The 15,086-nt window shown below is 37.6% G+C and overlaps 1 pseudogene; it reads right to left on the reverse strand.

Moving 5' to 3' along the window:
• Nucleotides 1–15,086, reverse strand: part of LOC128655956 (cytochrome P450 2K6-like) — a 466,864-nt pseudogene that overhangs the window by 438,831 nt on the left and 12,947 nt on the right.

The following is a 15,086-nucleotide window of genomic DNA, read 5'->3' on the forward strand; positions in this document are numbered from 1 at the left end:
GATAGAGAGAGATATATATATATATATATATATATATATATAGAGAGAGAGAGAGAGAGAGATAGAGATAGAGAGATATATAGAGAGAGAGATATATAGAGAGAGATATATATAGAGAGAGAGAGCAAAAGAGAAGGGAGAGAGAGCAAAACAGGGGGGAGAGAGAGAGCAGAAGAAAGGAGGGAGAGCGAGAGAGCGAGAGATAGAGAGAGAGATATAGAGAGAGAGAGATATAGAGAGAGAGAGATATAGAGAGAGAGAGATATATAGAGAGAGAGATATATATATAGAGAGATATATATATATATATAGAGAGAGAGAGAGAGATAGAGCAAAAGATATAGAGAGAGAGAGCGAGCAAAAGAGAGAGAGCGAGCAAAAGAGAGAGCGAGCAAAAGAGAGAGAGAGAGCAAAAGAGAGAGAGCAAAAGAGAGAGAGAGCGAGCAAAAGAGAGAGAGAGCGCAAAAGAGAGAGAGAGAGAGCAAAAGAGAGAGCAAAAGAGAGAGAGCAAAAGAGAGAGAGCGAGAGAGAGAGCGAGAGAGCGAGAGAGAGAGAGAGCGAGAGAGAGAGAGAGAGAGAGAGAGAGAGAGAGAGAGAGAGAGAGCAAAAGAGAGAGAGCAAAAGAGAGGGGGAAATAGAGAGCAAAAGAGAAGGGGAGAAAAAGAGCAAAGAGGGGAGATATAGCAAAAGAACGGGAAGAGAGAGCAAAAGAGAGGAGGGAGAGAGAGAGATCAAAAGAGAGGGGGAGAGAGAGAACAAAAGAGAGGGGGACGAGAGCAATAGAGAGGGGATGAGAGAGTAAAAAAGGGAGGGGGAGAGTGAGGGGGTGGAAGAGAGCAAAATTTTATGGGGAGAGAGAGAGAGAGAGGGGGAGAGAAAGAAAGAGCAAAAGAGAGGGGGAGAGAGAGAGAGATCAAAAGAGAGGCAGAGAGAGAGCAAAAAAGGGGGGAGAGGGAGAGAGAGGGGGAGAGAAAGAAAACAAAATACAGGGAGAGCGCGCGAGAGAGAGAGCGAGAGCGAGAGAGAGAGAGAGAGAGAGAGAGAGAGCAAAAGAGAGAGAGCAAAAGAGAGGGGGAAATAGAGAGCAAAAGAGAAGGGGAGAAAAAGAGCAAAGAGGGGAGATATAGCAAAAGAACGGGAAGAGAGAGCAAAAGAGTGGAGGGAGAGAGAGAGAGATCAAAAGAGAGGGGGAGAGAGAGAACAAAAGAGAGGGGGACGAGAGCAATAGAGAGGGGATGAGAGAGTAAAAAAGGGAGGGGGAGAGTGAGGGGGTGGAAGAGAGCAAAATTTTATGGGGAGAGAGAGAGAGAGGGGGAGAGAAAGAAAGAGCAAAAGAGAGGGGGAGAGAGAGAGAGATCAAAAGAGAGGCAGAGAGAGAGCAAAAAAAGGGGGGAGAGGGAGAGAGAGGGGGAGAGAAAGAAAACAAAATACAGGGAGAGAGAGAGAGAGAGAGAGAGAGCAAAAGAGAGAGAGAGAGCAAAAGAGAGAGAGAGCAAAAGAGAGGGGGAGAGAGGGAGATCAAAATAGAGGGGGACAAGAGCAATAGAGAGGGGGTGAGATAGTAAAAAATGGAGGGGGAGAGTGAGAGGGGGGGAAAGAGAGCAAAAGTTTAGCGGGGAGAGGGAGAGAGAGGGGAGGAAAGAAAGAGAGCAAAAGAGAGAAGGAGGGGAGCAATAGAGAGGGGGAGAGAGAGAGAGGGAGCAAAAGAAAGGGGGGGGGGGGGAGAGAGAGAGAGCAAAAGAGAGGAGGAGAGAGAGAAACACCCCCACAGCTCCATCTTAGGATCTCCCTGACATCTTGTTCTAGATATTTCCAAATAAATTATTGAACTATTGCAACAATTGCTAACTGTTGAACAGTCTCAAATTACAAAATAAAATAAATAAACAATAAACTACCAGGCAATTGTTCAGCAAATTTCATTACAATCAAAACTAACATCACTATTTTAATTCATCATGATTTAATAAAAATAAAAATACTTAAAAAGACACAAAACACAATTTTTTTTCTTTCATGATTCAGATACAGCGTGCAATTTTAAGCAGCTTCCTAACTTACTCCTATTATAATTTTTTTGTTGTTCTCTTGCTATCTTTATTTGAAAAAACAGGAATATAAGCATAGTAACCTGCCCATTTTTTGTTCAGCACCTGTTGATTGGTGGCTAAATGTTGCCACCAATCAGCAAGCGCTATCCAGGTGCTGAACCAAAAGTGGGCCGGCTCCTATGCTTACAAATATAAATAATTTCTTTATTACCCATTCCCTAGTTTTGCACAACCAGCACAGTCATATAAATACAATTTTTACATCTATGATTATCTTGTATCTAAGCTTCTGCAAACTGCCCCCTTATTTCAGTTCTTTTGACAGACATCCATTTTAGCCAATCAGTGCTGGCTCATTGGAGCTCCACGAGCATGAGCACAGTGTTGTCTATATGACACACATGAACGAACACCCTCTAGTGGTGAAAAACTGTCAAAATGCCCTGAGAGAAGAGGAAGCATTCAAGGGCTTAGAAATTAGCATATGAACCTCCTAGGTTTAGCTTTCAACTAAGAATACCAAGAGAACAAAACAAAATTGGTGATAATAGTAAAATGGAAAATTGTTTAACATTACATTCTCTATCTGAATCATAAAAGTTTATTTTGGACTAGATTGTCCCTTTAAGCAACAAGGCATTTGTGGGACCTTACAAAATTCATTAAATCCCTCTACTATGTTGAACAAACAAAAGTAATTACCATTTCCCTTTTTTATTTCATCAAGAACTGGGAGTTCTCCTCTACCAGAAAACTCATCAGCATAATTTGTCAGAGCTTCTTTCAGTGTGTCATATCCACAGAGTACAACAACCTTTTTAGTTCCCAATTGAATGCTGAATACAGAGCCATATTTCTCAGAAAGCTGAAACAATATGAGATTTGTTTTATTAATTTAGTATACATGTTTGGCTTTTTAATATGATATTTATTTAAATCTAACATGATAATTACATTTTAAAATTATGGTCAAGATTGAAATGAAAGCATTATTGATTACAAATAAACTGTAAAGCAGGGACAGACCTGTCAATTGTGCAACAGTTAGCGTTCCACTCATAAACTAGCCCTAAATTTGAAATAAAATTAGTTTGCTAACCAACACCCACTTAGAGCCAGATTACAAGTGGCACGCTTATTTTTTTCTTGCTTGCGTGCAATCTTTGCAAGGAGTAAACTTTTAACACAGACAGGGTTAGGTCACATATTACAAGTTGAAAAAACATTTGTGAGTGAACAAAACCCAGAGAGCGCTAACCTTGAGGACCTTGGATATCATGACTCTATTAACTTTTTCTTTCCCTAGACTTCAATGGAACGCTCTGTTTAAACAACACTTTATATATATATATATATATATATATATATATATAAAGAGCATTGTCTTCTAAATGAAAAACATTGGAATATAAAGTACTTATATTCAAAAAACATGCACACCCAGTACAAAAAAATAATTATTTTGTTTTTAAAACATATTTTACAGATATATACATAATAGCCCTTCCATGTCAAATACCATATCTCTTTTAGTCCATAACATACATTTTTTATAAATATGTTTCTGATTTTTTATCTGAAGGTGTATATATCTGTGTAATAGTTTATTTCTATCAGCTAGATTACAAGTTTTGAGCACTATAGGGAAAGTAAAGCAGCTCTCATTTTATTGGCTAATTCAAATTAGCCAATAGAATGAGAGCTGCTTGAATCCTATTGGCTGATTTGAATAGTCAATATGATTTTAGCAGCTCTAATTGGCTAATTAAAATTTTTCAGCCAATAGGAATGCAAGGGACGCCATCTTGAATCGCGTACCTTGCATTGAAGATTCAGTGTACCGCGGCGACCATATGAAGAGGATGCTCCACGCCGGATGTCTTCAGGATGGACCCGCTCCGTGCCTCTGGGATCAAGATAGAAGATGCTGCCTGGATTAAGACTGAAGAGGCCATCTGGATGAAGACTTCTCGCCGCATGGATGAGGACTTAAAACGCCGGGATAAAGATTGAAGAGGCTGCCCGCATGAAGACTTCTCACCACCTAGATTTAGATTTCAACTCTGGGATGAAGATCGTTCAAGCGGGACTTCAAAAACTGTAAGTGGATCGTCGGGGTTAGTATTAGGCTTCTTTAAGGGTTTTTCGTGTGTTTTTTTTTTTTTAGTTCAGGGTTTGGGCAGTAAAAGGGCTAAATGCCCTTTTAAGGGCAATGCCCATACAAATGCCCTTTTCAGGGCAATGGGTAGCTTAGGTTTTTTTAGAATTAGGTTTTTATTTTGGGGGGTTGGTTGGGTGGTGGGATTTACTGTTGGGGAAAACTTTGTGATTGTTTTACAGGTAAAAGAGTTGATATCTTTGGGGCAATGCCCCACAAAAGGCCCTTTTAATGGCCTTTGGTAGTTTATTGTAGACTAGGGTTTTTTTTTTGTTTTTTTTTGGGGGGGGGCTTTTTATTTTGATAGGGCTATTAGATTAGGTGTAATTCTTTTTTATTTTGGATAATTTTGTTTATTATTTTCCGTAATTTAGTGTTTGTTATTTTATGTAACTTAGTATTTATTTTTTTTGTAATTAGATACTTTGTAATTTTTAGAGTAGTGTTAGAATTTTTTAATGTGTAGTTTAGTTTTATTTAATTGGTAGCTAGTTTAATTTAAGTTTAATAATTATATTAGTTTAATTGTTAGTTTAAACTCAGTATTTTTTAATTTGACAGGTAAGTTTTGATTTAATTTAAGCTAGGGAAATTGTAAATTTAATATAAAGTTAGGGGGCGTTAGGTTTAGGGGTTACTAGTTTAATTTAGTTTATTTCAATGTTGGAGGCTTTCGGTTTAGGGGTTAATATTTTAGTTTAGTATATTCCGTTGTGGGGGGCTTGCAGTTTAGGGGTTGATAGGTTTATTATAGTGGCGGCGGTGTAAGGCTTAATATCTTTAGTATAATGGGGGCGATGTGGGAGGATGGCAGATTAGGGGTTAATAATATTTAAATAGTGTTTGTGATGCTGGAGGGCGGCAGTTTAGGGGTTAATAACTTTAGCATAGTGGTGACGATGTCGGGAAGCGGCGGAAAAGGGGCTAATACATTTTATTAGTGGCAGCGATGTCTACTGACTATAGATGACGTTATGGATCTTGTAGTTTAAGGCTGTAATGCTCGCTTTTTAGCCAAAACACAAAACTCGTAATACCAGCGCTATGGGAATCCCATTTAAAAATGTAATTTTTACGAGTGCGGTACTGACGTTGCGTTACAGATTAAAAGGCTTGCTGTACACCTATATAGACAAGACTTGTAATGGCTGTGTTAGGGAAAATGATGAGTTATGGGCCACAACGCTGCTATTTGACACATAACGCACAACTCGTAATCTAGCTGTATGCCTTTTAAGGCTGCTTCTTATCTCAGTGCATTTTGACAGTTTTTAACTGCTAGACAATGCAAGTGTGTGTGTGTCATATAGAGAACAATGTGTTCACTTCCATGGAGTTATTTATGAGTCAACTCTGATTGGCTAAAATGTAAGTCTGTCAAAAGAACTAAAATAAGGGGACAGTCTGCAGAGGCTTAGATATAAGGTAATTACAGAGGTAAAAATATGTATTAATATAACTGTGTTGATTATGCAAAACCAGGGAATGGGTAATAATGGGATTATCTATCTTTTTAAACAATAAACATTTTTAAGTAGACTGTCCCTTTAACTCACTTCCTTCTTGTTGTTGTGTTACATACTAGAAACAAGTTCACTCAATGTCCTCACTGAAGATGTCTGCTATGTTGTTTCTTAATCCATAATAACCTGTTCTTACATCATTCAGTCTAACAGATGACCTGTTTACTTGTTTTAATTATAGAGCAAGTTGCTGTATATTCATAGCTGTAATGTATAATTTATTTGCTAAATGAATTCTATTAATCCAATCACAAAGTCATGCTCTCCCAGAGGATTCTGTCAGATTATTTTTGGCAATTGTGTTTATCTTGAAGGTATTATCACATATTATTGGTTTTGAAGTTCTCAAAACTGTGAATTTGTGTCTGCAACAACATACCCCTTCTTCACAGCAAAAATTTTTTCCAAAATGTCTTCTATTATCAGATTTACTTTATTCTCTTGACATCCTTTGTTGAAGGAGAGCAATGTTCTTATGGGTCCTAGCTGAACATATTGGATGACAAGCAACGAGCTCACAGTAGTGCATTGCTTCTGAGTCTAGCTATGTATGCTTTTCAGCAATGGATACCAAGAGAACAAAGGAAATTAAGTTAAGAGAAGTGAAATGGAATATTGTTAAAAAAAATTGCATACTATCTGAATTAATAAGGTTTCATTTTGACTTTACTGTCTCTTTAATGCCATTGCTCCCCTACTAATCCATGTACATAGAATCAACCAAGAAGCTTATTGTATAGAAGATTCTTTGGAGTGGAATAGATCTGCACAAGGACCTAAGTGTGAGGAGAGAGGGGAAAGCATTAAAATTAAATATAATGTTATTGTTTTAGTTAAATAAAACTATTTAAAATTGTTATTGTTAAAGGAATCATTCTTTTTCTACTTCCAATAACATACAGCTGAAAAGTTGATCAAATATGAATGATTAACCTATTAAACTGGAAATACTTCTCCTCCCAATTGTTTCATTCATTAATTTCAATGATCTACCTGTGTATATCCAATGATATATAACCAAATCAGTAATAGTCTGATATAACTGGAAAAATAATCTGAAAAGTTATTACTCTAAAAATGAAAACCATGATTTAAAACAAATATATCGGTCTTACTGACTAGCAATTTAAATCATGATTTAATAATTCAGATAGAGCATACAATTTTTTTTGTATATATATTTTTTATTTATATCCAACAAAGGTGTCTTAAAACAATTATACAAGGTGCTATATCATATAAGCATGAGGAACACAATATCCAAGATAACAAACATTACATTACTGAATAACTATAATAAATAATTCCTATTTTACTTTCCTTTTTTTTGATAAATTAAAATGTTCAAAATTTCTCAAAACCTTCTCTTGTAAAAGGGAAAAAAAAAAGAAGAAAAAAAAGCAACCAAGGCTGTGAAAGAAAAAGATATAGAAAAGTTTTCTAATTTTGCACCTATGTAATCTATTATCTAGATTCTGTGTACACCTGTTGGAGTTTTTTCCTCTTTCCACTTGTTCTCCAAATTATCCCCCAAATAAAAAAAAAAAAAAAGGGGGGGGGGGGAGAAAAAGAAAGGGAGGGGTTAAAGAAGACCAGGTATCTACACTCAATTATTGCCATAAACCAAGTAATACCAGTTCTGTTTTTCTAAATGGATATGTTAGATATTCAATTTCAGTTGGTGAAAGATTCTGGATAAAGACTGACCACTTTCATCACTTAAATTGGTGTCAATCTGTTCCAGAATACATTGTTTTTTAAGACATTTTTTAACCTCTTGGATACTGGGGGTTGCCCTACGTTTCCAATTTTTAAGAATCAAATATCGTACAGCTAATATGACTAAGTTAATGATTTTAGTATTTGCAGATTGACCCTTCGGATCCTTTCAAAGAAATACAATATCTAATAGTAGCAAAGTCAGAGGGGAGATTCCCATTGTTCCAAGCCAAAATTGTATTTTCAGCCAAAACTGTTGGATATTTGGACATTCCCAAATCATGTGTATGAGATTAGCCGCAGGAAGCGAACATCTAGGACAGCAATTGAAATCTAAATTCCTGCATGTGAAGCCTTTGTCGGGGGTAAAGAAGGTCATAAGTAAGAGTTTTAAATGAGATTCTCTCCAGGAAGATGAAAGAGTGGTTCAGGAGACCTCAGTGATTGAGAGTTCAATTATGTTACTGTCTTCGAGGTTTTGCTGCAAAATTGCCCCCATTTAGTAGATATATTTTCCAAATTAAGATCTCCTTTGAAGGAGCTTAAATCTAGATAACTAGGGGAGATTGACATAAGGCCATTTTTAACTAGTAATAGCCATTTTTCTATGGGTCCCATTGTCCAATTCCAGTCAAATTCATTAACTAGGCTCAAAGCAAAATGCCTTGCTTGTAAGTATGCAAAAAACTCTTTATGGGAAAGGTTGAACTTCTCTCTTAAAGAACCAAAAGTCTTTATGCATTTTCTATCAAAATCGAATAATTGAAATTTTTTATTTAACCCTATAGCTTTCCATCTTTGAAATAGAGATGTTTGAATTCCTGCTTGAAATTGAGGATTACCTGTTAGAGGGATGAACTTTACATTATGCTTTATATTAAGAAGTTTACAGACTCTCCACCAAGCCTGAAGTGGAGTGAACATGGTCCTCTTTTTTTTTTATCTCTCTAGGGAGAGAGGTGGCGGTGCAATGAATAATTGCAGAGGGGACATAAGGATCTATTACATTTTTTTCAAGCTCATTGTTGGTGACATAGTCCTTCTCGGATATCCAGTCCATGATCAAACGGACCAAGAAAGCATAATTGTATATCTTAATGTCTGGCAAAGCAAAGCCTGCATTATTTCTAGGGAGAGAGAGTTTAGATAGGGATATTCTAGGTTTATTGTTTTGCCAAAAAAAAATTCTCAAAGCAGTATTATGTAAGAGAATATCTTTTCCCTTAAGGATCACAGGGGTATTTTGTAACACTAACATAACATAATAATTTTGGAAGGCATACCATTTTATAAAGAGCAATTCGACCAGAAAGGGAAAGGGGAAGATTTTGCCCATTTTTCAGATCCTCCTTGATTTTGTTCAGCACTGGAGGGATATTAAGATTATACCACGTGTCCGGGTTAGAGGATATTATGATGCCCAAGTATATAAAGGAGTCAACCACTATTTTGAATGGCATGTTCGGGGGGGGTCCTTTGGTTTCCTAATCCAGAGGAGTTCAGATTTTGAAGTGTTTACTTTATAGCCTGAAAAAGAGCCAAATTGTTTGATAAGTGAGACTAGTTTCGGAAAATTAATAAGGGTATTAGAAATATATATTAGAATGCCGTCGGCATAAAGTGCGATTTTCATCTCTTTCTTATCAATCTTAACACTGTTAAGGTATTGTATAACATATATGGCCAAGGGTTCAATGAAGATGTTAAAGAGAAGGGGGGAAAGGGGGCATCCCTGACGTGTTCCTCTTTTAAGATAGATATCTGGAGAAAATGTACCGTTAACTATCATCCTAGTAGAAGCTGATTTGTATAGATTTTTGATAAAGTTAAGAAAATTACCAGTAAAGCCGAATTGCTGAAGAGAATGTAGAAGATGATCAAAATTAACTGAGTCAAAGGCTTTTTCAGCATCAATCTAAATAATTGCAGCATCCAGAGTATCCCCCCTCCCCCCCCCCTCTTCCCCCTCTCTGGATTTAAAATAATCTATAGTTAGAAAGAGTTCCCTTATCTTAGCTGAGGAATTTCGGTTAAGTAAAAATCCTGCTTGATCATTATGAATAATTTTGGGAAGAAGTAATTGAAGCCTTGAGGCTAAAATTGAGGCCATTATTTTGTAGTCCACATTAAGCAATGCTATGGGCCTGTAAGATTCTTTTTTATCAGGCTCCTTTCCTGGTTTAAGAATTAAGGTGGTATATGATGCTGCAAAGCTAACTGGGGGGGGGGTATTACCCTTTATATATAGGTCATTATAAACCGAGGACAGGTATGGTGAAATTGCAGTTGATAATATCTTGTAAAATTCATTAGGTAGGCCATCAGGGCCTGAGGCTTTATTCAAGGAAAGTTCTTGGATTGCTCTAGAAATCTCAATTTCAGATATAGGGCTATTAAGAGAATCCGTTAAATCTGGAAGTAGAGTATGAAAAGCAATTTTTTCCCAAAATTAATCTTGCTCAGAAAGATCTGAATTTTTCAGAGAATATAGATCCTGATAATATTTTGAAAAAAACTGTGTAATTTCTTTTGGAGATGTTATAATTTTCCCTTCTAGCTGTAGAGATTCAATTATTGAAGTTTTACCAGTTTTTACGAATCTTGCAAGGAGTTTTCCTGTTTTGCTTCCATGTCTATATAGTTTAGCTTGAAATTTTAAGTCTTTCTGAGTAGCACACAATTATAAACAACTCTTCAATTCACTTTCATTATCTAAATGTGTACAGTCATTTTATATGCACAATCTCTTTACATGCTTTCCGAGGCACCAACTTCTACCAAGCATGTTCAAAAGTACATACATTTTGTGATTGGCTGATGGCTGTCACATGATGCATTAGGAAGGAAAATGTAACTAACTTACACCTAGATAACAAGTTGTGCTTTCGTCTTTTAACTCTGAACATATGGTAAGTTCAGTGTTAAAACAGCATTGCAGACATTACAAGTCTTGTCGGTATAGGTGTACTGCAAGCCTTTTAGCCTGTAATGCAATGTCAGTATCGCACTCGTAAATATTATGATTTTTAATGGGATTCCCATAGCGCTGGTATTACAAGTTTTGCGTTCTGGCTACAAAAATAGTGATACAGCCTAAAACGACAAGATCCATAATGCCATCTAAAACCAGTAGTTATGAGTTATACACTACAAATCTGTTAAATGAATCATTCAATAGAATGAAAGCTACTTAAATCCTATTGGCTTATTTTAACAGCCAATGGGATTTTAGCAGCTCTAATTCCTATTGGCTGATTCAAATTTTTCAGCCGATAGGAATGCAAGGAATGCCAACTTGGATCGCATACCTTGCATTAAAGATTCAGTGTATGGTGGTGACCGTATGAAGAGGATGCTCTGGGCCGGATGTCTTCACGATGGACCCGCTCCGCGCCGCCGGGATCAAGATAGAAGAGGCCGCCTGGATGAAGACTTCTCGCCGCTTGGATGAGAACTTCGCCACCGGGATAAAGAGCCGTCTGGGTGAAGACTTCTCACTGCCTGTATGAGGACTTCTCCGCCGGGATGAAGATTGTTCAAGCTGGACTTCAAAAACTAAGTGGATCGTTGGGGGTTAGTGTTAGGTTTTTTTATGGGTTTTTTGGGTGTTTTTTTTTTTAGTTTAGGGTTTGGGCATGTAAAAGAGCTAAATGCCCTAGTTTTCTTATTTTGTGGGTTTGGGGGGGTTGGGGTTTGTAATGTTAGTGGGTATTTGTATTTTTTTTTTTTTCTTCACAAAAAGAGCTAATATCTTTAGGGAAATGCCCTACAAAAGGCCCTTTTTAATAGGTATTAAAATAGGAATACTTTTTATTATTATTGATAATTTGTTATTTGTTTAACTTAGGGCAATGCCCTACAAAAGGCCCTTTTAAGGGCCCTTGGTAGTTTGGGGGTGGGGGTTTGTGAACTGTTAGGGGTGTTTGTTTTTTGTAGCTAAAGAGCTGTCTAACTTAGCGCAATGCCCTACAAAAGACCACTTTAAGGTCCCTTAATAGTTTATTCTAGATTAGGCTTTTTTTTTTGGCGGGGGGGGGTTGATTTTTTTTAAAGGGAATTGGCATAGAAATATTTTTTTTTTTTTTTGGATAATTTCATTTTTTTTGTAATGGTAGGTTTTTTATTTTTTCTAATGGTAGATTTTTTTTGTGATTTTAGTGTTTTTTTATTTTTTGTAATGTTAGGTTTTAGTGTAAGGCAGCTTAGGTTTTATTTCACAGGTAAGTTTGTATTTATTTAACTAGGTAGTTAGTAAATGGTTAATAACTATTTAATAACTAGTCTACCTAGTTAAAATAAATACAAACTTACCTGTGAAATAAAAATAAAACCTAAGCTAGCTACAATATAACTATTAGTTAAATTTTAGCTAGCTTAGGTTTTATTTTACAGGTAAGTATGTATTTAGTTCTAAATAGGTATTATTTAGTTAATAATTGTAAATTTAATTTAGATCTATTTTAATTATGTTAAAGTTAGGGGGTGTTAGGGTTAGGTTTAGGGTTAAAGTTAGGGATAGGTTTAGGGGTTAATAGTTTAATTTAGGTTGTTGTGATGTGTGGGGCTAGCGGTTTAGGGGTTAATAGGTTTATTTAGTGATGTGGGAGGCCAGACGTTTAGGGGTTAATAACTTTTTTTTTTTTTTTTTTTGCAAAGAGGTCAAATATTTATTTATTTCAAATAATTGTTATTGAAGATTTCAAAGATACAGCAAAATGAAAATAAACATTATAAAACTTCGAAAAGAAGAAAAATAAGTACGCTGTCTCACAGTCAAAATTGGCAAAAATATTTGACACAGTTCTTTTACGAATATGGAATTTTAAATCAATGGAAGTGCCCAAGATTGACCAAACATAATTGACTAAGCCCAAAATTAGCTGTGATATGGTGAGTGTGTGTAGAGGCAATCGTGTTTGATGTGTAAAATAATTTACATTTTTGAGGAGGTAGAGTGTAAGAGAAGAAATAGAGAGAAAAGAAGTAAGAAATAGGAGGAGTGGATGGGGGGGAAGGGCAAGAGGGGAGGAGGGAGGGGAGGAAAGGGAGAAAAAAAAAGGGGGGGGAAGGGGGGAGGGGAAAAGGGAAAAAGGAATGGTTGGAATAAAGAACAGAACAGGGCCACATTTATGCGGTTATATTTATTAAGTATTGCATATAATACACGGTCTGTTTATGTGTTTTCAGACGGCGGGAGCACAGCCGGCCGGGCAGGCGGGCTGAATTTCTCCCAGGTCTCGGTCAGTAAGCAATGTAGATCTAGTTTGTTCGTTTTCATGAAGTGAAAACGCTCTAGCACGATTAAGTCTGTTACCTGTGTATGCCAAGCATTCAGCGTCGGAGGAGCCGCTGATTTCCAGTTTTTTGGGATAAGCTTTTTTGCCCCATTAATCATTATCAGAAGTAATGCCCTTGTGGCTGTGTTTTGGATTTTGGGGATACCCAGAAACATTAGGGAGTGTATATGAGGTGGTAAGGTGGTTTCTATTATATCTGAGACCGCAGAGAACACTGCCTCCCAGTATGGTGCTATCACTGAGCAAGTCCATAATATGTGGTACATTGTGCCGCTCAGGCCACAGCCTCTCCAGCACTTGTCGGTAATCTGTAGGTTAGTTTTATGTATTCTGGCCGGGGTTAGGTACCATCTGCTCAAAAGTTTAAAATGCATTTCCTGTATGGTAGCAGAAGAGGATGCCCTAGCAGCGATCTGGAACGCCCGGTTCCAGTCAGTAGGCTGGGTGTCTGTGTTGGTCTCTCTGTCCCATGCTTGTGTGTATGTGGGTAGTAACAGATTGTATATGAGGGAAATAGTGTGTCTTGGTGGGTTTTGCTGAGTGCACAGAAGTTCATAAGGGGTGAGTTCCCTGTTTAATTTGCTCTTGTGTCTGTGTGTGATTATGAAGTGTTTAATTTGGGAACGCGCAAACCAAGACGAAAACAAAATCTCGTCCCATTGCTGGAGGGTTTCTAATGAGGCTATGTCCCCCCTGTCTAGTGCAAAATGTAAGGCCCTATCTCTCAGCTTATATGGTTGTCTATGTGCCAGTCTTTGATGTGCCAATGGAATCCCAGGATGTTCCCTCAGGGGCAGAAGCGGGGAATATGGTGTGGAGATATTACCAGGGACTGAAATGGTTTTATCCCATTCTCTAAATGTCTCCCGCGTGATGGGGTAATATTTCAAGGTCAAAGGTTTAAAACATGGTTCGATCCAAGCCATGGTGGCCATATTTCTTTTAGAAAAGATCTGATTATCCATTTGAACCCACGCCTTCTGTGTGTTGTTATGGCTCCAGTCTACTATGTGTTGTAGTAATATCGCCCTACGATATAACTTGAGATTGGGGAGACCCATGCCTCCTCTATGCTTTGGCATGTATAGTGTTTTCCTATTTATCCTGCTCTTTTTTCCCCACCAGATATAGTTGTCGATAATTTTTTGTAGTTGATTAAGGTAGGTAGGGGGCAGCGGAACAGGTAGGGCTTGAAAAATATACAGGATCCGTGGCAGGATGTTCATTTTTATTATGAGGAGATGGGCTCATTACTCCAAAATTGAAGATCATTCGCAATCTCACTTTTAAGCTTTTGATAATTTTACAATATGATGTCATTGCCTTTGCTTGCTAAATTAATACCTAGGTACTTCATGTATTTTTTGGCTATTTGTATGTGAAGGGTGTCTTCCATTTGGGTGATGGTGTGCGGTGTGGCAGAAATATTTAGTAGTTCCGATTTTGTAACATTAAGGTGGAAATTAGAGATCTGGCCGTACCTGTGTAGTTCCGTTAAGATGTTTGGGAGGGTAGTTTCAGTGTTGGAAATAGTAAATAGTATGTCGTCAGCATACATGATCATTTTATGTTCCCTGTCCCCCACCACAATGCCCGTTATGTTGTGATTGAGCCGTATCGAGAGGGGAGAGGGGACACCCCTGCCGTGTACCTTTTCGGCATCCGACAAGAACAGAGTCAGCGGGACTGATTGTTGTTTGGCATAACTGATTAACTGAAGGACTGGCTTCACGTCCTGGGACAAAGCCCGCTTGGTCAGTGGATATTAGATCGGGAAGAAACTTATTAAGTCTTGTTGCTAGCACTTTTGCAAACATTTTGATGCCAGTATTCAAGAGGGATATGGGCCTAAAGTTCCCTGGTTTATCAGGCTTCTTACCGGGCTTCGGAAGGACTGTTATATGGGCCTCGAGCATGGAGGTGGGGAGTGTTTTAGTTTCTGCTAGGCTATTGAACAATGCCTGTAAGTGGGGGACAAGGGTATCTTTAAATGTTTTATAGTATTTAGGTGAAAGGCCATCAGGGCCCGGGCTTTTCCCTGTTGGTAGATTTCTTATCGCTTCACATATTTCTTCTGGGGTAATAGGTGCATCTAGGGGCCCAGAATCCTCTGCTGTCAGTCTGGTTAATGGCAACTTTAGTAGGTAGTCTTTAGTTAGTAAGTCCTTTGTGTTTACGTCATCCTGCGCATTAGGTGCTGGCGCTGGGGGGTTTAAATTGTAAAGGCTATTGTTTGTCCTGCTGTAGTCCGCGAAAGACATCTGTGTCTTGTGGGTTTGCTTTGTGTGTTGTCTCTAACGTAGAAATTGTTGAATGTATTTGGTCGTACCTGATTCGT

This window comes from Bombina bombina, chromosome 4 (genome assembly GCF_027579735.1).
Source record: "Bombina bombina isolate aBomBom1 chromosome 4, aBomBom1.pri, whole genome shotgun sequence".
Lineage (NCBI taxonomy): Eukaryota > Metazoa > Chordata > Amphibia > Anura > Bombinatoridae > Bombina > Bombina bombina.